At 44.4% G+C, this 23,153-nt stretch overlaps 1 protein-coding gene across 2 annotated transcripts in view; it reads left to right on the top strand.

Moving 5' to 3' along the window:
- fam107b (family with sequence similarity 107 member B) overlaps positions 1–23,153 on the top strand; it is a 158,717-nt gene that overhangs the window by 24,253 nt on the left and 111,311 nt on the right. Inside the window, exon 1 of one of the 2 annotated variants that reach the window (XM_078235997.1) lies at positions 6,645–6,809. The exons of the other annotated variant lie outside the window; for it this stretch is intronic. The gene's annotated coding sequence lies outside the window, so the exon portion shown is untranslated. Of the gene's footprint in view, positions 1–6,644; positions 6,810–23,153 lie in introns of those variants that run through there. 2 annotated transcript variants of the gene reach the window in all.

Below are 23,153 nucleotides of genomic sequence, written 5' to 3'. Positions count from 1 at the left end.
GGATTGGCCCTCTTACCCATTTTGCTTTTGTGCCAGACAGGAATAAACAGTTCCCCCATGTGTTCCTTGAATGTTTGTCATTGCCTATCCACTGTCATCCCTTTAAGTAATTCTCCCCAATCTATCAAGGCCAACTCACGCCTCATATCCTCATAGTTTCCTTTATTAAGATTCAGCACCCTAGTCTCCGAATCAACTACTTCACGCTCCATCTTGATAAAATATTCTATCATGTTATGGTCACTCATCCCCAAGGGGTCTCGTACAGCTAGATTGGTAATGATTCCCTTCTCATGACATAGTACTCAGTCTAAGATGGTCTGCTCTCTGGTAGGTTCCTCCACATATTGGTCAAGAAAACCATCCCGTATACACTCCAGGAATTCCTTATCATACCAGAATACTGATGGTTATTTGATACAGAGCAGTGCAAAGCAAAAACCAAACTGTCTTTAAATAGATTTGCCCACTGTTACCGAGCAAACCACAACTCTGGGGAAAGCTTGTACAGTGCAACATCCTGCAGTAAGTCTCTAGTCAGTTAGATATCCGTTAAACAGAATATATATTTCACTTATCATTTGCGCATTCAGCAGTACAAAGTCAATCCAAAATTTATGATTTTCTTTTTCCTAATCATGCCTGTGTTGTAATTGTTAAGTTAATTTGCAATTAGAGACTGTTGCACGTATAAATTTAGCATTACAATCTTTCTAAACACCTTACATTACACATTGGTTTTGAAATGGAGAATCAGAAGACGCATGTCCATGATAGTGCGGAATGCGTGTTTTCAAAAATTCAACTCCGGTTTTTAATGTGAGTTTTGCAATGATGTTCTGGGCAATGAGGCAACGTGTGATGATTTCAAAACAGGATGTTACAGCTATGCCTTAATCTAACATGGGGAAATGGAACTGTTACCCATGTCGGAGTGGAGTCAGGCTGATTGCCTCCATTCCACCCTGAGAAACTCACAAAGCAAGTTATGTGTGCATGATTCCTTGTGTTATTTCTGTCACAGGCATGTCAATGTATGTGGGTTCTGTGTCACGACAAATAGTAAATCACACAACTCGATACTGAATGACGAGGAGTTGGGTATAAAATTAATTGGATGATTATTTATCGAATACTTGTTTTCCCTGGAAGCAGGGAAGCATGGCCTTGGAAAAGGTCCAGAAGAGGTTCACAAGAATGATCCCTGGAATGAAGAGCTTGTCGTATGAGGAACGGTTGAGGACTCTGGGTCTGTACTCGTTGGAGTTTAGAAGGATGAGGGGGGGATCTTATTGAAACTTACAGGATACTGCGAGGCCTGGATAGAGTGGATGTGGAGAGGATGTTTCGACTAGTAGGAAAAACTAGAACCAGAGGGCACAACCTCAGGCTAAAGGGACGATCCTTTAAAACAGAGATGAGGAGGAATTTCTTCAGCCAGAGAGTGGTGAATCTGTGGAACTCTTTGCCACAGGAGGCTGTGGAGGCCGGGTCATTGAGTGTCTTTAGGATAGAGATAGATAGGTTCTTGATTAATAAGGGGATCAGGGGTTATGGAGAAAAGGCAGGAAAATGGGGTTGAGAGAAGTATCAGCCATGGTTGAATGGCAGAGCAGACTCGATGGGCCGAGTGGCCTAATTCTGCTCCTATGTCTTATGGTCTTATAAACAATATCGGAATGACAGGTCACACTCCCTTTGTGCTGCGTGTGTGTGTGTGTGTGTGTGTGGGCCTCCATTGTGGAATTTGTGGCAGGGTGGCGGTGGGGGAGTGGATTATAAACAGAAAATTTGGAAAATAACCTGTTATACACGTAGTTTGGGGATGTGAACTGCCCCTTTAAGAGAGCAGGTTGGGTGATCGGTAGAAGAAACTTCACCTTGGGTGGAGTTTGAGAGAGTCAGTCTAAGACTGTGTAACTGTATAGACAGAAAATAAACTGTCCTGGCTGTGAACATAATAGAAAAGAAAAATACTGCCGGAGAGAATTCTGGAGTGAGCTCTGACAAAGTGTCATCCAGACTCGAAACATTGGCTCTATTCTCTCTCCATAGATGCTGTCAGACCTGCTGAGATTTTGCAGCATTTTCTGTTCTGGACCTCTTCTGGACCCAATGTACTGAGCAGTCATACATATTAGCATTGAGGATGTTCACATTGGTGGTTTTCACAGACCACCTACCACGAGGTTCACAAATGTCACATGGTTGGAATGGGAAAGTCACAAACACAGCAACTTTGTCTGCCCATAATCAAAGTTAATTATTCTAGTCTTCAAATCCAATTTACAGGGAAAAAAATAGTGAGAATTTGGAACATGGGTGAGCTAGCTCATATCACAAGCAGTTCATAGAATCATAGAAACCCCACAGTGCAGGTGGACACCATTCGGCCCATCGAGCCTGCACTGACAACAATCCTACCCAGGCCCTATCCACATAACCCCACGCATTTACCCTGTTAATCTCCCGAGACACTAAGGGGCAATTTAGCATGGCCATTCAACCTAACCCGCACATCTTTGGACTGTGGGAGGAAACCCACGCAGACGCGAGGAAAACGTGTAAACTCCATACAGGCAGTGACCCAAGGCCAGAATTGAACCCGGATCCCTGGCGCTGTGAGGCAGCAGTGCTAACCACTGTGCCACAGTGCCTCCGTGTTCTATAACATAAATCATCACAAGGTGACTCAGCACCGCAGGAGGCCACACAGCCCATTATACCTGTACTAGCTCCTTAATGGAGATATCCAGTTAATACCACGTCCCTGCATTTGTTTCCATCGCTCTGTTAGCAGCCGTATTAAACTCAGAGACATTCTGATATGTGAACTGCCATCCTATTGGAGTGGTTGCCACACACTTTACACATTAGAGAGTCTTCTTTAAACCACAATGTTTATAAACATCCTTAAAGTGGAATATGTCTACAGTTTTTGCATTTAATTATTAATGGATTTTAACATATTTACCCTCCTAATTTCAAATCTTCCTTACCAATGGCTGAAATAGAGAAAGAAAAATAACCAGGAGATGTCTAAGGATCAACATGGGTGTCTTTTGCTGATGCCACTGTCCTTAAAGAACAAAGAAAATTGCAGCACAGGAACAGGCCCTTCAGCTCTCCAAGCCTGCACCGACCAAGCTGCCTGTCTGAACTAAAAGCCCCCACCCTTCCGGGGACCATATCCCTCTATTCTCATCCTATTCATGTATTTGTCAAGACGCCCCTTAAAGCTCACTATCATATTCGCTTCCACTACCTCCCCCGGCAGCGAGTTCCAGGCACCCATCACCCTCCATGTAGAAAACTTGCCCCGTATATCTCCTTTAAAACTTGCCCCTCGCACCTTAAACCTATGCCCCCTAGTAATTGACTCTTCCAACCTGGGAAAAAGTTTCTGACTATCCACTCTGTCCATGCCCCTCATAATCTTGTAGACCTCTATCAGGTCGCCCCTCAACCTCCGTCGTTCCAGTGAGAACAAACCAAATTTCTCCAACCTCTTCTCATAGCTAATGCCATCCATACCAGGCAACATCCTGTACCCTCTCCAAAGCCTCCACATCCTCTGGTAGTGTGGTGACCAGAATTGAAAATTATATTCCTTAACTAAGGTTCTATAAAGTTGCAACATGACTTGCCAATTTTTAAACTCGGTGCTCCGGCCGATGAAGGCAAGCATGCCGTATGCCTTCTTGACTACCTTCTCCACCTGCCTTGACCCGTGTACCTGTACACCCAGATCCCTCTGTCTATCAATACTCTTAAGGGCTCTGCCATTTACTGTATATTTCCTATCTGTATTAGACCTTGCAAAATGCATTACCTCACATTTGTCCGGATTAAACTCCATCTGCCATCTCTCCACCCAAATCTCCAACCGATCTATATCCTGCTGTATCCTCTGATGGTCCTCATCGCAATCCGCAATTACACCAACCTTTGTGTCATCCACAAACTTACTAATCAAACTAGTTACATTTTTATCCAAATCATTTATATATATTACAAACAGCAAAGGTCCCAGCACTGATCCCTGAGGAACGCCACTTGTCATAGCTCTCCATTCAGAAACGCACCCTTCCACTGCTACCATCTGCCTTCTATGACCGAGCCAGTTCTGTATCCATCTTGCCAGCTCACCTCTGATCCCATGCGACTTCACCTTCTGCACCAGTCTGCCATGAGGGACCTTGTCAAAGGCCTTACTGAAGTCCATGTAGACAACATCCACTGCCCTACCCTCATCAATCATCTTCATCACTTTTTCGAAAAACTTAATCATATTCATGAGACACGACCTCCCCTTCACAAAACCATGTTGCCTCTCACTAATACGTCCACTTATATCCAAGAGGGAGTAAATCCTGTCTCGAAGAATCCTCTCTAATAATTTCCCTACCACTGATGTAAAGCTCACCGGCCTGTAATTACCTGGATTATTCTTGCTACCCTTCTTAAACAAATGAATAACATTGGCTATTCTCCAATCCTCTGGGACCTCCTCTGTAGCCAGTGAGGATACAAAGATTTCTCTCAAGGCCCCAGCAATTTCCTCCCTTTCCTCTCTCAGGATTCTGGGCTATATCCCATCAGGCCCTGGGGACTTGTCTACCTTAATGCTTTTCAAGACCCCCAGAACCTCCTCCTTTTTGATCTCAACATGACCCAAACTATCTACACACCCTTTCCCAGACTCATCATCCACCAAGTCCTTCACTTTGGTGAATACTGACGCAAAGTACCCATTTAATACCTCGCCCATTTCCTTTGGTTCCATGCATAGATTCTCTCCCCTGTCCTTGAGTGGGCCAACCCTCTCCCTGGCTATCCTCTTGCTCTTTAGATATGTATAAAAAGCTTTGGGATTTTCCTTAATCCTGCTGGACAATGACTTTTCGTGATCCCTTTTAGCCCTCCTGACTCCTTGCTTAAGTTTCTTTCTACTTTCCTTGTATTCCACACTTCTTTCATGCGTTCCCAGCCTCCCAGCCTTGACAAATGCTTTCTTTTTCTCTTTGACTAGGCCCAAATACCTCTCATTACCCAATGTTCCTGAAACTTGCCATACATATCCTTCATTCTTACAGGAATCCTTATCAACTTGCACTTGAAAGCCTCTCACATGCCAGATGTTGATCTGCCCCCAATCTACATTCTTCAGTCCCTGCCTAATATTGTTGTAATTAGCCTTCCCCCAATTTAGCACCTTCACTTGAAGACTGCACTTATCTTTATCTATCAGTATCTTAAAGCTGACTGAATTTTGGTCACTGTTCTCAAACTGCTCCCCTACTAAAACATCGACTACCTGGCCAAGCTCATTCCCCAATACCAGGTCCAGTATGGCCCCTTCCCTAGTTGGACTATCTACATACTGTTTCAAGAAGCCCTCTTGGATGCTCCTTATAAACGCTGCCTTATCCACGCCACTAGCAGTAAGTGAGTCCCAGTCAATATCGGGGAAATTAAAATCTCCCACCACAACCACCCTGTTACTTTTACACCTTGCCAAAATCTGCCTACATATCTGTTCCTCTATCTCCCGCTGGCAGTTGGGTGGCCTATAGTAAACCCTCCTATTCTTGAGCTCTACCCATATTGCCTCACTGCATGAGCTCTCCGAGGTGTCCTCCCACAGTACAGCGTGATATTCTCCTTAACCAGTAGTGCAACTCAACCCACCCCTTTTACATCCCCCTCTATCCCACCTGAAACATCTGTATCCTGGAACGTTAAGCTGCCAATCTGTCCTTCCCTTAACCAAGTCTCTGTTATGGTAACAATATTATAGTTCCAAGTACTAATCGAAGCTCTAAGTTCATCTGCCTTACTTGTTACACTTCTCGCATTGAAACAAATGCACTTCAGTCCACCAGACCCTCGTTGATCAGCGACCACGCCCTGCCTGCTCTTCCTCCGAGTATTACTGGCCCTACTCTCTGGTTCCCCTTCAGTTAATTCTCCTTTGCTTTTGTTCCTACCTCCCTGCCAAACTAATTTAAATCCTCTCGTGTGACACTAACAAACTTCCCAGCCAGAATATCTTAGCCACTAGAATATTTGAATTGTGACTCCGGTATGACGGAGCCCTAGAGTTAGGAGCTTTAAAGTGATTATGTGTGCAGTTGATGCGTAAAAGTTGGCTAAGAGCCCAACAAGCAGCAGGGAAACAAACATATTGTAGATGCTTTATGTTGTAAAGAGATTCGTAAAGTGCAGTTGCTAACGGTGTAAGGAATCTCTTAGCACTGACCTTTCGATGGCATTGTTCACTATTAGGAAAGTCTTAATTTATTAGAAATAAAATGATATTGTAATCTCTACTGAACTGAAATCAAAAACACACGACTAGCCCCAGATAACTCCTTTCCCATCTATATGCAGCATAATCTCTAGCCCACTGCCTTTAATTTCACCCCAGGGACACACACACACAAATAATCTCCCTGATTTCCTCTTGCAATCTGAATTAAATTTGAGAGGGAGGGAAGGAAAGCTGTAAGGAGGAGCCAGTTTGAGGGCGGTCTAACTAAGTGAAATGCTGTTTGACACTGAAGTCTCACGTGACCAAGCCTGCTGTGGTAATCTACGTTTTCAAAGCTCTCTGCCTCTCTCTGCTGTTAAAAGACCAGGGCAGTGAATTGTAGGCACGCCTCAGTCTACACAAGACACAGGCTTCATGACAAAGCAAGGAGTGGGGATAGCTGCCTGCTAGACTTCCCTGAGGGAGAAAGAGTCACAGAGAGAGAGAGAACACTGTCTGCTGCTGCATCCACTCCAGGGACTCTCTTTTTCATAAGGTACTGTATGGCAGTTTGTGTTTAAACAAAGAGCCACAGAGCTGTGTGAATGATTCTACAATGCGTACAATGCGTTCTCTCTTATTTTAGAAAAGGACCTAGAGCTGGAGCTGGCTGCAGGCATCTTTTTTATAGCCTTCCACTTGTTCCTTCACGAATCTACTGGATTTGTGTGTAGCCTGTTTCAACACACGGATAGGAATGTAATTGGAAACACAATAGACCACTTCTGTACAGGGCAAGACACTCAGTCCAGTGCCTGGCTGTGTGAGAGATTGCCTCACCATACAGCATATGTTGCAATGTGACAGCTTCAAACAGTTTAGGGTTTTGGGTGATTGTTACTGGTGCCTTTTCACTTCTTTTTAAAAATTCTTCCCTTGGAGACATGCTGTGGTTAAAACAATGCAATATTGGTTCTCTAATGCAGTGCAGGGAGAATTCAAAACCAGTAGTCCATCAGTAGGATCCATTTGATAATGTGATTTTTCAAGTTCAATGATTCTTTCAATCAGATTTTCAAATGTGTATTTGTGGATTCCCTGTGACCCAGAATAAATTGGTACAAGTTCACTGAAAGCGAGTTCTTTATTCTGGTGAATGCTGACAGCCACAGCACGAGGTAATCCTGCTGACTACCGCACTCTACGCTGTGAAGTGGGGAAACCGGAGAGGTCACAGCATCAGAGATTCATGTCAGTGTAAAACTGCAACGTGGATTCCCTCCTTTTCTCTGCCACGGGAGCTGTGTCTCTGGATTCCAACGAGGCTTTCCTCGGAGGTGGCACCAAATGAATGGGAGCGAGTGAACACAGGATGCAGCTGTCTGTTCAGGCACTGCTTTTGTGTAGCTGCTCTCAGAAATGTGAAGCAGAGAATAGTGCAAAACAATGGGGTTTTCCAAAATTGCATTTTGATTACCTTATATTCAGTTGATCTTTCTCTGCACCGTAGCAATGACTGTAACACTAAATTTTGCACCCTCTCCTTCTCCCCTATGTATTCTATGAACGGTATGCTTTGTCAGTATAGCGCAAGAGAAACAATACTTTTCACTGTATCCCAATACAATGTATCCCAATGTAGGGTGGCACAATGGTTAGCACTGCTGCCTCACAGTGCCAGGGACCTGGGTTTGATTCCCGGCTTGGGTCACTGTCTGCATGTTCTCCCCGTGTCTGCATGGGTTTCCTCTGGGTGCTCGGGTTTCCTCCCACAGTCCGAAAGACGTGCTGGTTAGGTGCATTGGCCGTGCTAAATTCTCCCTCAGTGTACCCGAACAGGCGCCGGAGTGTGGCGATGAGGGGAATTTCACAGTAACTTCATTGCAGTGTTAATGTAAGCCTACTTGTGACACGAATAAATACATGTGACAATAATAAATCAAATCAAAAATGATTGAAATGTTCTGAAGCAGATATATGATCAACAAGCAAACTATTTTGTCTGTAACAATTTAGAGGAAAGGTGATTGGGCAGGTGACACAGGAATTTGTGTGTGCATAAAATTTTTTTATCGATTGGTGGGTAAATGTAATGCAGCATTGGGTCATACAAATTATCCAATGATGAATCAACCGACCTCAATAGCTATGACATCCTTTAAAGATAAACTCTCTGGTAAATCTATCATGTGCTGTTACTGAGTCATGCAGACCAGGGAGATCCCAAGTGTAATCTCCTCTTCTGTGTTCATTGATACCACTTTTAGGTCCACAATAATGGTCCTCTCTCTCTAACTCAGGCCTCCAACTGCACTGAAATTCTCACTCAAGCCTTCACCTCCAGCCTCACTTTTTCCAACATCCATTTTGCTGGCCCTCCAAGCTCCACCCTATCTACATTCCGACTCACCCTCCCACCCTATTCCTTACAAACTCCTCCTCACCAATTCCCATTGTTTCTGAGCAACCTCCATGGGCTTCTCAGACCTTGCACACCACCATGTTCCTCCCTGGTAAAGATCAGATGGACCCGCATCTGTAACTCCACCTCATCCTTCAGGCAAGGGGGTGGATCAAGAGGGGTGAGGGTGGATGATGCAGGAATACCAGAATAAGGATGAATAATATTAGTAACAGAAGTTCATAGAATCCCTGCAGTGCAGAAGGAGGCCATTTGGCCCATCGAGCATGCACTGACCACAATCCCACCAGGGCCCCATCTCTATAATCCCTTTTTACCCTAGCCAGTCCTCCTGACACTAAGGGTCAATTTAGCATGGCCAATCCACCGAACCTGCACATCTTTGGACTGTCGGAGGAAACCGGAGCACCCGGAGGAAACCCGCACAGACACGGGGAGAACGTGCAGACTCCACACCGACAGTGACCCGAGCCGGGAATCGAACCCAGTTCCCTTGTGCTGCGAGGCAACAGTGCTAACTACTGTGCCACCGTGCCACCCTAATAGTTCAAAGGATTCCTATAACCTGTTTCACCCACACTAGGTCAGTCGTAGCAGTGTTTGTTTAGATTGCCTTCTGACTGCTAGTCGCAGTGTCTTATATTACAGTACATCTTTAAAGTGTAAATTTGTTAACAATGTTTCATGGTGAGGCAAGTGTGTGTTGAAACTATCACAGCAGTCCCCAGCTCCTGTGTGTGTGTGTGTGTGAGAGAGATTTATGCTGCAATTTGCCAAACTGTCAAGCCTAGTCATTCTACTTAAAGGGACGAATATGAAACAATAAATCAGACTCAGGGCAGTTAGGATGTGGGAATGGGGAAGCTGCAGGATGATTAAAGGGGGAGCAGTAATTGATCGGACCGATTGGTTTGCTGGCTTCGAGATGCCATTCCGCTGGTGTGCTGGCTGGAAAGTACGCAATTATTGTAAAAACTGCTGAGAAAAATCCAAAAGCTAGAAATGGTTAGAGATTGGAAAGGTCAGAGCTGCGGTGAGCAGAAAGGTTCCTGTCGAGGCTGTAGATTCAACTGGGAACAGCAAAGTCTCCAGTCAGGGGCCATTTTGGTTTAATGTCTGATAATATTTCATTAAGAAACTTGTATCTTTTGTAGATTTTCTCCAGGAGTTGTAACACTTCTTTGCTCCCACAATAATATACGCCGTTGTTTTGGGAACTGATGATCAGTTGAAAGTGCGCGATGTTCCAGGTTAATTTGTGTCTACAAAGCATTTTAATCGTTAGGTGGATAACTAAGTATAAAATCCAAGACCGCCTGAAACTTGATAAGAGAATGTTGTGTTGCTGTCTCCATCACTGGCATAAGTGACATACCGGACCATGAGTAAAAATCAATGCTGTAACCACACACCATGGGGGCGATTTTCTGACCTCACTGTGCCTGGAACAGATTGTACCGATCCCCACCCAGAAAGTTTCCAGCTCTCCAGCAGGACGTCGCACAGGCGGTCTCCATTTTTGGAGACCAGACGCGATGGCCACGAAGGGGTGGGAGGCTCAGAGGTAATTGAAGCCCCAGGGTGGTCGGACATGACAGTGCCCACTGGACACCCTGGCAGTGCCAGTTGAGCATTGCCGGGGGAACTGCCCAGGGGGTGAGGCCTGAGTAGGGGCTATGACAGGGGAGCTATGCAGAGGGTCCATGTCAGGGGTCATGATGGGGGAGCAAGTCAGGGATCAGGCAGAGGTCCCATTGGGCCACTCAGCCCTTCAAACCTGCTCTGCCAATCAATACGATCATGGTTGATCTGATTGTAATCTCAACCCCACAGTCCTGCCTCCCCCAATAACCTTTCACCCCTGCTTATAAAAACCTATCTAATGCTGCCTTAAAAATATTTAAAGATTCTGCTTTCTCTGCCTTTCAATGAAGTGAATTCCAAAGATTCACTGAGAGAAACAATTCTCCTTGGCTCTGTCTTAAATGGGCGACACCTTGCCTTAAACAATGACCTTTAGTTCTTGTTTGTCTCACAAAGGGAAACGTCGGCCAGAATTCTCCCGTCCTGCCCGCTGAGGGAATCGTAGCAGGCAGGACTGAAAATCTGGCAGACCATTTAAAGGCCCGTTAAGCTTGGGTGGGAATTTCCAGTCTTGGGGTGGGCGCGTGCCCAGAACACCCCGCCCATCCTCTCCACATTCACCCTGACAAGACCCCTCAGGATTTTATGTGTTTCAATCAAGTCACCTCTTACTCTTCTAAACTCCAGTGGATACATGCCCAGCCTGTCCAACCTTTCCTCATGTTTAAATCCATTACTTTAGTGTTTTCATCAAATCAACTTTTTCAGCTAAATATCACTTAGATGCAGAGACTAAGGCTGGAATGTTAGGGCCATTCATACCAGCTCACTTTTCCCATCTCGCTGCAGTGAATGGAGATTTCACAGGCCGCCAAATTCTCCATGCTCTCTACTGCGGTAGCGTGGGTGTGAACAGCTGGTAAGATTGCGCCCTAAGGTTCACATTCTATGTATAGACTGGGTTAATGCTGTTTTACAATGCTATTAATCCATAAAGGCTGATGTTAATTGTGAAGTACTAAAAGCAGCATTTGTAGAAATATTGGGATAATGTTTTAATCCAGATTTTTAACCTGAATATTACAGATATCAGCTGTGTATCACAATGCCTGTTGTTGCAAATGGCTTTGCCAATCATGCACCTTTGCAGATGTGTTTCAGGCTATTTAGCCATCCTGTAACCTTGTCCTATAAACATAGGACACAATGCAATGACGTTAGAGTCAGTTGATCTTTCTACAAGGCTGGCTGATTGGATGGGGGTGGTTATTGTTGTTGTTATGGGGGTTGTACTATGTTGTTGGGATAGGGTGTTTACCTGTCCCAAGTGTTATCATGGCACACTCCAGTGGGGTCCCGCCTCCGGTGGCAGGGTATAAGACCCCCTGCTCCGGCAGGACCCCTTCAGTCTGAACGGGTGAATTTGTGTTAGTAGTTTCATTGTTAATGTATTAAAGCCTTCAGTTCTAAAGCCTTGTTTCCGGGTGCTCATTGAGGTGCATCACTGATCTCATGTACCATCGCTCACACGTAGCTGCCCTCTGAAACATGGCTGTAATATTTCGTTTCTGACTTGGTCTGATCCTTTAATACTCAGGTACTCGCTCTGGAGAAGTGGTTTAATTCGTTCTGGAAGTCAATAGGACTTTAATTATTGCTAGACATTTTGCTTATTTGGCAACTGCTTGATAACCCGGTTTGCTATCTCGACAACCACTCCAGATTATTTCAAATGTGGTAAAACAACCTGGAAAATTAAAATTCTTTCTCCATTTTCCTGCACTTTTAAAAACATCATTCAGTTTTGATTTTGTTGCTGTTTTATTTGGAATGTGATGATTGGAGTTGTGGGTGACTCTTAGAACTTTCATATCAATAGAAAAATGTTGATCTGAAGGTTTTTAAACTTTCCTTGAGCTGAGAAACTCGGGTGAAAGATCAAGGGCCAGGGTACAAATCACCACCAAGTGTGGAGAAAAGATACGAGAAACCAAGAAGCAATGCTTAGTTTGGGTTTTAAATTCTTTTATTAGGCTTAATTAATTGGTACAAAAACAGAAAATGCTGGAAAATCTCAGCAGGTCTGACAGCGTCTGTGGAGAGAGAATAGAGCCAACGTTTCGAGTCTGGATGACCCTTCGTCAGAGCTGAAGACAAGGAAAATACACTATGAGGGTGAGCGGGGGGATGGGTGGGTGGGAGGCTGGTGGTAGTTGGAGGGATTGTAATTGAAACACCTTGTTGAACACCAGGGGGAAGATGAAAAGCAATGAAGGGTAAAAGCGATAGACGGAAAATCTGTCGGAGAGAAGAGCAGTATTTCTTCAGGTTAGGCATTCCTGGAAGAGGAGTGGCAGTGGGTTAAAGATTCTTGGAAGGGAAGTGGTTTAACCCTAGGTTCAATTGAGTGTTTCAATTACAGCCAACGCCCCCCCCCCCCCCACCACGCCCCCATCCTCATAGTATGAATCTTGTCTGCTTTTTCTTCTCTTCAGCTCTGACAAAGGGTCATCCAGATTCGAAACGTTGGCTCTATTCTCTCCCTGCACAGAAGCTCTCAAACCTGCTGAGATTTTCCAGCATTTTCTGTTTTTGTTTCAGATTCCAACAACCACAGTATTTTGCCTTCTTCTTAATTAATTGATAGCATTTAGCGTGAAGATTTATCAACAAATAATTAAGGAGAGGTTTTTTAATAAATGCCTTTTCCTGTCAACTAAAATCATTCTGCCTGAACATAATGATATAGTGGAACAAGATGTTTGTATCTCTGCATCATGTAGAGCACATTAGTGAATAAACTGTTTAAAGTATCACCTGTGTCTTCATTCACATATAGCCACACGTTAATACAAACAAGGAACAGTACAGCACAGGAACAGGCCCTTCGGCCCACCAAGTCTGTACTGACACAGATGCCTCTCTAATCTAATATTTTCTTGCCTCTACATGTTCCATATCCCTCTATTTCCTGCCTATTCATGTATCTATCCAGATGCCTCTTGAACGTTGTTATAGAATCTGCTTCCACCACCTCCTCCGGCAGCGCGTTCCAGGCATTCACCAACCTCTGTGTGAAAAACTTACCCCTTACATCTTTTTTAAACTTTCCCCCTCTCACTTTCAACCTATGACCCTGAGTAATTGACCCTTCGACCCTGGGAAAAAGACTCTGACTATCCACTCTATCCAAGCCTGGCATAATCTTGTAAACCTCTATCAGGTCTCCCTTCATCCTCTCATGCTCTAATGAAAACAATCCATGTTTGTTCAACCTTTCTTTATAGTCCATATCCTCCAAACCAGGCAACGTCCTGGTAAATCTCTTCTGCACCCTTTCCAATGCATCAACATCTTTCCAGTAGTGTGGCGACCAGAATTGTACACAATACTCCAAAAGCAGCCTAACCAAAGTCTTATACAGCTGCAACATGATTTTCCAATTCCTACACTCAACGCTCTGACCAATGAAGGCCAGCATGCCGTACGCCTTCTTGACCACCTTGTCCACTTGAGTTGCCACCTTCAGGGAACTGTGGATCTGCATGCCTAGATCCCTCTGTATGCTAATAGTTCTAAGGGCTCTACCATTTACTGTAGACTTTCCTTCTGCAGTAGACCTTCCAAATCGCATCACCTCACATTTGTCTGGGTTAAAATCTTAACAAGAACAACTAGCTTTTTTATTGCGCCTTTAACAAAAATTCCCAAGTACACTCGACGGTACAGGTAGATAGGGAACAGCAATCTTGGGTGGGGAGAGGACTGCCAGGCTTCCCACTGGCATCCCATTTTACACTCTGAAAACTTGAGTTCATCCAAAACTTGGTCCTAAACCATGTGCTACCTCCTAGCAAATCTCGTTCACCTTTTAACCCTGTACTCACTCACTATTATCTCCAAGTTCAGCATTTTGCTACGATCCCCGTAGAGACTAATAAGTTGAAAAATAAATTCATACTTCTAGTTAAGAGCTGGAAAGGATACGACCGGATTTCACATTTTAAAACTTTTACTGTTACAAATGATTTAAACAATATTGACCAAACACTATTTTTGTTGGCAACTTATTCTTTCAACTGTACATTCCCCTGTTACAGTTATCATGCATCCACAGAATTACACTCTTTACAGCAAATAGTCCACAGTGACTCCCAGCTTCTACTGCATTTCCCCTTTTCACCAAGTAGTGACCTTGAATGACCAACTCGAGATACTTCCCTTAGGTTTCAGAGAATTTCCTAAATCTACTACCACTGGTAAATAATGCCTTGATGATTTCCCCTTCTGGCCATGCTAGGATGAACCTCCCAGAATCTTTAGATGGCTGTAGGATGCATCTTTTCTGAGAACCTGTCTCCCTCCCACATCTGGCTGCGGTGGTTTGCATTAGAAATGCTAATAGGCAACTCTTGACCCCACCTTTTCCTCCTAGAAGTGAATTGACAGTTTACAGCACAACTGTTTTCAACTTAAAACTTTACATACCTTTCTGGGACCTTGAAAGGCTCAGAGTCCACCCATTGTGAACTCAACAGGCTGCAGCCATTTTCTCCAACTATGAACCCATCGCCCCAGTAACACAAGCTGCGTCTCCCTTTTATCCTAAATTGCCCAAAGTCTGTTATCAAGCAGACTTCAGATTAGGTCACATGACCCCTTGCAGTTTACCCTTAATTGAAGACAGTTCCAAACCATGACAATCTTATAAACCTCATCATTGTAACAATTGCCTCAATTTTAAAATTAAAACATTCTTGTTTTCAAATCCCCCTATGACTTCTCTGTAATCTCTTCCAGCCCCACAGCCTTCCAAAATATCTTCACTCTACTGTATCTTCCTTTAAATCACTCCTCAAAACCTACCGGTGACCAAGCTTTTGCTCAGGTGCCCTCATATCTCCTAACGCGATATGTTTGATGACAGTCTTGTGAAATGCCTTGGGGCATTTTACTATGTTAAAGGTGCTCTTTAACTACAAGTTTTTGGGGGTGCAGGGGGGGGTGGGGGCGTCTCTGGGGGTGGGGCTCAAGTTTCTGAAGGCCCTGTCACCCTCCTTGGGTGAAGAAGAGTGAATTGCAAAAGGCTTGAATTAGATACACACGAAGGGGCAAGAGGGGCAATAAGGCTAGAGCAAGAGGTGGACATTGGTGGAGTGGAACAGTAGAGGGTTTTGAAGAGTTCAAATTGAGACATTAGTTACTGAGGAACCAACTTGTTTCCCACGCTTTGCTCTGTGCTTTCACCTGAGAAACCACACTGTTTCCTCATTGTGTGTTGCATTATTTTTACTTGTCCTTTACCTCACAGACTTGCAAAGCAGCACAGGTCAGCCTATAGGAAGAAGCAATTGTGCTCCAATTCATATTAGCCCGGAAATTCCTTTTTAGGTCATTTTTAAAAAAGGGACGAATGGACATGCAGAATCAATGCTGCAGCTGTCAATGGAAGCCTCCGGGTAGCCAGAGATTGGACCTTAGCCAGATATCCAGGACAAGCTGCAGGAAGCTGTCATACTTACATGTGCTTGCCTAGTGGAAGCATATCATTTTGGGTGTCCTGTCTCACCACCAGTGCCATCCCCTGTATCACATCATTTTTATCCTTTTTACCAGTGACCCTGGTTAGGTCACATCGACACGGCAGAAGCCTGAGCAAGTCAAACCTTAGCACTGCACAGTAGACCCCCTCATTATCATATGAAAAATGGCCAGGCCAATTTCGGGTGGGACATTTTTCAGGTGACTTTGGGGCACAGATGTTGTACAGTAAAATTGATCCATCTGTTTCACATCTGTAAAAAAAGACCCAATTTCAACCTCTATGGCTGGAGTTTTCCAGCTGTTCACACCCCCACCACCAGCAAGGCTGGAGAATGTGGCGCTCAGCCAGGTCTCCATTCACTGTAGCAGGGCCAGAGAATCCCTCCCGCATCAACAGCTGGAAAATTCTGGCCCATATCTTTTTATGGTTTTCAATCTGCATTTTATTAGTTTATTGAGATGCGGTGTTTTATTGCAATCCAAATGTTTAGAAGTAATCATCTTTTTATAGGAATTGAAATAAAACAGTGCAACGGGGAGGCAGTGGCAGAGTGGTATTGTCACTGGGCAAGTAGTCTAGAGACCCAGGGTAAGGCTCTGAAGACTTGGGTTCGAATCCCACCATGGCAGATGGTGAAATTTGAATTCAATAAAAAAATCTGGAATTAAAAGTCTAATCATGACCATAAAGTGATTGTTGTAAAAACCCATCTGCCCTTTAGGGCCTGAAGTTTAGGCCATCCTTACCTGATCTGGCCTACGTGTGACTCCAGAGCCACAACAATGTGATTGGCTCTGCAATGGCTGAGCGAGTCACTCAGTTTCTGGTCAATAAATGCCGGCCCAGCCAGTGACGCCCACATCCCATGAATTAACTTTTTAAAAATGGTAGAATAGAGCTCCTGGTTATTAACCTCGAGTTTAAAACCAATTCGACAGGGTTTAGAATCATAGAATCCTACAGAGCAAAAGGAGGCCATTTAGCCCATCGAGTCTGCACCAACCACAAACCCACCCAGGCCCTACCCCCATAACCCCATGCATTTACCCTAGCTAATCCCCCTGGCACTAAGGGGCAATTTATCATTGCCAATCCACCTAACCTGCACATCTTTGAACTGTGGGAGGAAACCGGGGGACCCGGAGGAAACCCACGCAGACACGGGGAAAACATGCAGACTCCACACAGACAGTGACCCGAGGCCGGGATTGAACCTGTGTCCCTGGCGCTGTGAGGTAGCAGTGCTGACCACTGTGCCGCCTCTAGAATTAGTATACAATGATTAATTCTCACACAACTTGGCTGCGGTGTTAAAGTGCTCTGAAGTTTTTCTACATTTCTATTAACAAACCTGCCATTTATTTACCTCGTGCTAACGTTTCACATTTAAATGGTTACTTTGAATGTTGCTATTGAGGTGCATTTTGCTCGCAAACAGCAATGGGAAAGACGATTAGGGACTCTGTTCTTGATGGATGAGTTGAGGGAAGGATTCCAGGCAGGTTTGCTGTACATTGACTGGGCATTAACACCGTGCGTGGACCACGCGTGTTAGAGCAGCAAGGACCTTATAACTTTATACTCAAATCTCAGAGTGCTTCTCACAGCACCAACCAATGTAAAAATGGGTCAGAATGCTATGTTTCATTCAATGAATAAGAATGGCATTTAAAACAAATTAGAAGGGAGAGCAGAATTCTGGTTGTCAAATTGTTCGGACAGTTTCTGGGAGTCACTGGTCTTTCTCAGGTGACACTGTAGAGCAGCTGTGGTCTGAACTTTGCAGCAAACTCTGATTGTACTCTCTGGCACACGAGCTTTTCCAGTGCCGTGTATGTATTTTCTATTCGGCGAGGCCATTGTATTACAGCGGGGATGTGAGGAAGAATCTGTTTGCCCTGTGAGTGGCAATGACCTACACGACTTGCTGCCCACGAGGGTGGTGGAAGCAGAGATGGCCAATGATTTCAAAAAGAAATTGGGTCGGCATTTGAGGGGAATAAACGGATCCTGGGAACCAAGCGAGAGCGTGAATCTGATTGGATTTCTCTGCAGAGAGGGGACATGGACTCAATGGGCCGAATGGCCTCCTTCTGCCCCGTAAATGACTTTATAACTATATCAAATTCTTCGAGGGCTTGCCAGGGTAGATGTTGAGAGGTTGTCTCCTCACCCGCTCCCCCCCCCCCCCCCCCCACCCCCCGCCCCGCAGATGGAAAGTCGAGAACTAATAGTCAAAGTTTCAGCATAAGAGGACGGTCATTTGTCATTTACATAAGAAGAAATGTCTTCATTTGAGGGTTGTGAACCTTCGGATGGAATTGCCTCATTATCGAGCAGGAAAGTTGGCGTTGAACCCGCAGATGGCAATGGCGGAATTTTCCGTCAAATTGTGCCACACTTAGTCAAAAAAATTGACAAGCGCCACACTCTATCGCCAGTGGGTGGCATGGGGTTTGATGCCAGTTCTAGCTGAGGTAGAACAGGGGCCTGTCCTCTCACCCCCTACCCTGTGGCTTGGCATAAGCTGTTGTTTGGTGGCCTCCTACTGGCGGGTGCTGTCTGGAGAAGCGAGAGAAAGGAATTAGAAGATTTGAGGGTAGAGCGGGAATGTGGATTTGAAATGGTGGCCGGGATTCTCCGACATCGCCCGCAGCTGGGATTCTCCAGTCCCACTGCAGTGAATGAAGCTTTGGCTGAGCGTCAAACTCTCCATTCTTGCTGGCAGCAGCGGCGGGGCGAACAACATTGGAGAATTCGTGTTGGTAACTCCTACTGAATGATAGAGCAGACCTAAGGGGCTGAATGGCCTACTCCAGCTCCTATTCGATTGGCCTTGTGTTGATGTGAAGTGTTTCTCCAGTTGTACAGATATGAGATGATGGCCAGAATGTTCCAACTGTTCAAACCAGCAGGATTTTCTGGTGCTGTCGATGGCATATGCCTCCGCCGTGGGTTTCCCGGCAGCATGGGGGTGGAGTCAATGGGGAATCCCATTGATAGTAGTGGCCCAGAAGATCCCACCATTGACCAATGGCATGCCACCTCCCACTACTGTGGGGAGGAGAATTCCCCCCTGAAGTGCAAATACAGTTTAACATCACAGAACATTGGGCATCTCTCAGCATTTCAGCTTCCCATTTTTGAAGTTAAATTCACTATTTTTAAAAAGGTACAGCCGTTGTGAAGCTATGATCAGGAAAAAAAGCAGCATCCAAAAAAACACCAGTGCTTGCGATCAAACACAGTGCTGCAGATCAGCATTGTGTGGAGTGTTTTACACTGAGAGAAGGCCAGAAACTGAAATAGTGGGATAATTCTAACTTCATTCCCCAATAGGAAGCTGCCAGGATCAGAACAACCATTGCAGTTGGTGACAAAGTAGAATCAGGTGAATTGTCACAAAGCTTCACTGCAGTATTAAAGTGAAGACAAATGTTCGGAAGCTTTTCTACGTTTCTACATGTAAAGCTTGTATTTGTTTACCTCGTACTGTGACATTAGTGTACCTTTAAGAAAGATTTTTCTTTTAAATCATGATCTCTGCAGCTCTCACATCTTCAGTGATGTCATTGTCGGTTTGACTGGAAATGTCCTTTTATTGATACTTAAAATGGTTTAAATGAGGTTGTTTGTGTTTACTCTGGGATTAGTTGTACCATCCTGCATTGTTAGGAGGAAGGTCATGTGTTTTGGACAGTTTCTTTCTCATTTTTGGTTCTGAGCTACAATTGGGTTTTAGAAGGGGCAGCAAGCTAAAAGAAAATGTTTTCCCTCTCTCCCTGTTGTTTTGAAAATTCGGTTGGTTAACTGAAAACAAGATCTTGTTTTCCTAAAGGGTCTCTCTGGTGTTTTGGGAAACTGTCTTGTCTTTAAATTGTTCAGAGTGAAGCCAGAGAATTGCAGACTTCAGCCAAAGGACTCAAATTCCATTATCACGTGAGCAGTAGACTTTGCTGTATAGAACTTGTTTAGAGGCTTTTGCCTATGGCAAGGGTTTTGGTTTGATTGGAACACATTAGATATCTTTGCTAAGGGTCATACATTATAGTGGTCATTTTGTTTTTGTTTGTAATTGATAAAAGTTCTTGCTAATTTTCTTACTATACATGTTAACTATATTCTTAAATAAACCTTGTTTGGTAAAACTCCCAAGTGGGTCTTTTGAATCACACCTGGAACATCTCATGCTTATCCTAGTCAAATTCAAGATGCAAAACTTATGACTCAGGTGGGCTTCATAAAAACACTTTGGAGTCCGAACCATAACAGTACTAATGTTTCAATGTACTTAAAGCAGCCCATCTAATAAAAACTTTGGAGTATTTATATAGCACCTTTAATGTAATAAAGTGTCACAAGTCACTTCACAGGAGTTTTAGAAAGCAAAATTTGACACTGGACCACGTAAGGTGAATTTACAGCAGGTGGTTAAAATTTAAGATATATGTCAAAGAGAGGAAAGGGCGTTGCAGGAAGAATTCCAGAGTTTAATCCTGAGAGCCCTCCGTTAGTCAGTAGGTTAAAACTATCCATGCAGTCAACAGTTACAATTATTACTTTTTTAAACGACCGTTGAAGTTTATTTTAAATATTTCTTAGAGTACGAGTTTGTTCATACTTTTGAAAAAATATATTGCAAATTAATTTTGCTGAGATAAGTAATTTTCTTATTGGGATGGTCCTGTTGATCCACTTGGACAGGACCTCACACCCCATCATTATAGATTTCCCTGAAGGTTCAGCATACTTGTCCACATTGTTTTGGAGAAATTCCATCCCCAATGGCGAAGGGACAGGGACAGGTTCTGACTGAACACCAGTGTGATTCTACCCTGTGTAAGAGCCAAGCTTTTTCTCCAGATCTGCTGATACTTTGTCAAAAGGAAAGAAACTGTCCAAAACACATGACCTTCCTCCTAACAATGCAGGATGGTACAACTAATCCCAGAGTAAACACAAACAACCTAATTTAAGCCATTTTAAGTATCAATAAAAGGACATTTCTGGTCAAACCGACAATGACATCACTGAAGATGTGAGAGCTGCAGAGATCATGATTTGAAAGAAACATCTTTCTTAAAGGTACACTAACGTCACAGTACGAGGTAAACCTGAGGGTGGGGCCTAAACACTTTGGCAAGGCCAATTCCACAGAGAAAAAGAGCAACCCGATCTCCCTCCCCCACCAATTAAAGGCACTATATAAATACTGCAAAGTTGTTATTGATTGGGCTGCTTTAAGTACATTGAACCTTCAGTACTGTTATGGTTCAGGTCAGAAGCGCAAGTGTTCTATGGAGCCCACCTGAATCATAAGTTTTGCATCTTGAATTTGACTAGGATAAGCATGACATGTTTCACTTCAGGTATGATTCAAAAGACCCACTAGGGGGCTTTTATCAAACAAAGTTTAATTGAGAATATAGTTAACATATATTGTAAGAGAATTAGCAAGGAATTTTATCATTTACAAACAAAAACAAAACAACCACTATAATGTATAACCCTTACAAAGATATCTAATGTGTTCCAAACAAACCCTCACGGACTTCAAGACCACCCCCCCCCCAACCAATCTACATTAGTTGATAATCTCTCCCCCCACTCCCATCAATGTTCATCAGCAGTCTCTCCCCAGGCCATACTACCAGGTTGGCATTGCCAGGGTGGCGGCCATGCCCCTGATCACCCAGAAGCTGCACTGGCCCCCACACCCCCGGTCTGGTCAGCTCGACTGCTGGACTGCGGGAGTGATTCCTGCAGGTGTGATGTAACATCAGCCAGAGGGGGCGGGGTGGGGGGGGGGGGGGGCATTGTGCCATTTAGGCATGTTTAAATCGATATAAATTGATGGTAATCAGCTTCCTGCCCTGCTGGGTGTAAACCTGATGATATCGTCGGGTGGAGGGGTGGGTGTGGGGAGGATCGCATTGTAAGATCTCGCCAGCGTACATCCCGCGATGGCCCTCTCCCGAGAGTTTCCGTCCATAACGGGATTCACGTCAGGATGAGTGTCCCCCTAGTTTCACCATAAATTCAATTGAAACTTTCTTCTTCAGACACACATTAACAATTCTTCAGAACCTTGTGGAACGCAGAACCCTGGATCTGTTTTGCATTTGAAGTGCTTACTTTTGCAAAGGCTCTTCAGCACCTCCTTTGCATACACTTCAAAGCTTTGCATAAGTAACCAAATTTGACACCCCGGAGGGATGTAGAGCTGCAGGAGGTTACATGTAGGGAGGGAGGGAGGGGGCAAGGTTTGAATGGAGAGATTTGAATGTGCCTGTGTGTGATTGCTCTGCCCTGTGTAGCTGTGGCCATCACACTGTTCAGGGCAGTACTTACAGAGTCAGTGACTGAGGAGAAATATCGCCACAGATTATATTTCCTCATTAGTATCAAACAAGATCAACAACAACTTTTATTTAGGTAGCGTCTTTCACATGGGAGGATAATGAGACAGCCAGCCAAAGAAGTTGCGATTGGGACAGTTTGGTCACAGAGGGCACCATATAAGTGTTTGTTTCTTGTTAAACGTTTCCAAGTTTGCTGTGGGGCTGATGGACAAAGAAATGTACATCAGCCCCACAGCAAAGAGATGCCGCATATTCCCTCCTGCTGATGTGATGGGCAGCACGGTGGCACAGTGGTGGCCAGAATGGCCTCCTTCTGCACTGAAGGGATTCTCGGCCCTCCAAGCCTGTGCCAATCATGATGCTCTAACTAAACTAAAAAATCATCTGCCCTTACTCGGTCCAAATCCCTCTATTCCCTCCTTATTCATGTACCCATCCAGATGCCTCTTAAATGTTGTTAATGTACCTGCTTCCACCACCTCCTCTGGCAGCGCGTTCCAGGCACCCACCACTCTCTGCGTGAAAAACTTTCCCGTACATCTCCCTTAAACTTTCCCCTTCTCTCCTTGAACCTGTGCCCCCTTGTAATTGACACTTCCACTCTGGGAAAAAGTAGTTGGATATCACAGGGTAACCTTCAAAATCTGAGACCTGATAAGTCTTATCCCACACGTAGCTAAATGAGTGATACCTGTCCCTCAAATCATTTAGACATGCATTATATCCCAGTCCCACATATCCTTCAAATCAGTAAATAGCCTCTAATGTCTGCCAGGTCCTCGCAGAAAGAGAAACACAAAGTTTAAGAGCCGCATTTTTCTGGAGTTTTGAAGACTCTACAGACCAGTAAAATTGGCGAATGGCACCCAGATGTAGAAGTTTCCAACAGATCCCCTCTCCGCTGGTTGGGGAACGTGTTAGGTTCAACCAGACACCATGTTGCTTATTGCGAGGACCTTAACCCACAGCATGAGAGCCACAAATGAA

The sequence above is a fragment of the Mustelus asterias genome, chromosome 19 (assembly GCF_964213995.1).
Source record: "Mustelus asterias chromosome 19, sMusAst1.hap1.1, whole genome shotgun sequence".
Classification (NCBI taxonomy): Eukaryota; Metazoa; Chordata; class Chondrichthyes; order Carcharhiniformes; family Triakidae; genus Mustelus; species Mustelus asterias.
The sequence above is the reverse complement of the archived record's forward strand: the minus strand, read 5'-3'. Positions and strand labels throughout refer to the sequence as shown.